The sequence below is a fragment of the Grammomys surdaster genome, unplaced genomic scaffold (genome assembly GCF_004785775.1).
Source record: "Grammomys surdaster isolate TR1022 unplaced genomic scaffold, NIH_TR_1.0 122578, whole genome shotgun sequence".
NCBI lineage: Eukaryota > Metazoa > Chordata > Mammalia > Rodentia > Muridae > Grammomys > Grammomys surdaster.
The window spans coordinates 61,733-63,824 of NW_021618044.1; positions in this window are offsets into that span (position 1 = coordinate 61,733).

Genomic DNA, 2,092 nt, shown 5'->3' on the forward strand with positions numbered 1-2,092 from the left:
ATGATATTTGTATTTTAATCAAAATGCAATTATATTTCTCTTCTTTCTACCTACGACCCTCTCAATGTCCCCTGACTCAGCGCATATCAAATTGAAGACCTCATTTCATTATTAATGCAACCTCTCCGCATACATTTCCATTAAAATATATAAGGAAAACCTAGTAAGAGAAGTTTGTGTTACCAGTATGTTGATAATTTTATGGCTTATATTAAAGGCTTTATCTTTGGGAAATCCTAATACTCTCTCTTAATTGTTTTGGAAGAAACTGAATAAAAACAAGACAGAGCCATTATAACAGGAATGCATTCATAACAAAACAAAATATATGAAGCATAGATTTTTTTTTAAAAAAAGGAGTATCCATATATAGGGATTAACATGAAATCCAGGAGACATTATTAATATATGTGTGAACCAAAAAGTATTCATATTGATTTGTACACAGAAAGTGTTTATTTAGCTACCACTCATTCATATTTAAAAACCCACATGTCACTTCCCATCTCTGATACTTTAAACTGAAAAATCCACACATTGATCTTATCAACCTTTCTCTCCAGGAAAAAATGCATAAGCCTGAGTCATTCTGAAATAAAGTAAAATAATCTATATCATAGGTTTGAAAGTGTAGAAGTATGCTGATAAATCTGCACAGGTACAGTGAGGACAGCAGAGCAGATGTGATCAAAGTCAGTGGGAGCATGGTTCAGAACTCACATGCAAAGACCAGTAGTTAGATGGAACTGTAACCTTTAATGTTTCCTCCAGGACAACCTCCTAAATGACACCAAGCTTCCAATACATGGTGTCTGGGGAGACACTGAGAATGTTTCCATATCACAGAGCATGTTGATTAAGAAAGCAATGTATTTCCTTTTTTAAACAAATTAAAACATCACTCAGAGATGTTTCCTTCTTTTTCTATGTTTTAGAATTATTTACTAATTTTATATATGTGAGCACACTGTAGCTGTCTTCAGACACACCGGTTGGGGTCATCGGATCCAATTACACATAGTTGTGAGCCAACATGTTGTTGTTGGGAATTAACTCAGGACCTCTGGAAGAGCAGTCAGTGCTCTTAACTCCTGAGCTGTCTCTCCAGCTTCTGAAAGCAAAGTATTCTTAAAACTTATTTTATGATTTTTACATTTTGTACACAATGTTCAGTGCCTAGGGATTCCAGAAGAAGACATTGCACCCAGGAATCTAGAGTCATAGGCTGTGGTTAATTCATGTGTGGAGGTGTTTGGACATCAACGCTTGTCTATGTGAGAGGAGTGCACAATCCTAACTGCTGATCCTTCCTCCTAGAACTCAGGGATCAGTGTCCATGTTGATTCTTTCATATTCACAGAGGTGAATTCCATCAGCAATGTGTAGAGACATAGAAACAATGTATATGAAACATGAGAAACTGCAAAAGTCGAATATAAATTATATATTCAGAAACACATCCCCTTTGTGAAACGAAATGGTTTAAAATGATCTGCACATTAAGGTCAAAGTTTCCCCAATGCTTTTGTTTGATACAGGAGGAGGTGGAGGAGGCATGTTTGAGCCTAATTACATTACTTTCTATTTTGAAAATGTTTTTAGATCTATATCCAAAGTTGAAAAATAAATTTGAGGAATATGTATGCTACCTGAAATGTATTATAGATATATATCTGGACTTAAATATGAGTATAACAAAGGAAGGAAATACAATGTCTCATATCCACAAGGGGAATGGAAAATGTGGAGTGTAATTTTACTTTCCATTTAAAAAATAATGGGGTGGAGCATAGAATGCAGAAATGTAAGAATATAAAATATGAGGCCAGATTTCCAGTAAATGCATACTGGAATGTCATTCAGAAAACTACAAAGTAAAACACCAAGAGCATATTGGACTTGAAACCTAAAATTAACCTAGTTTTTCATTAGTTTTTGTAAATTAATTCAGTTACATTTACATACAAAATGACATACACAATTACATTTGTGCATCTATGAATGTGTGTGCTGCACACACATTCACCTGCATGCACAGTTCTATCTTGCTTACCTGCAGATGCCTCTACAATGCCATGATATTACTGTAATT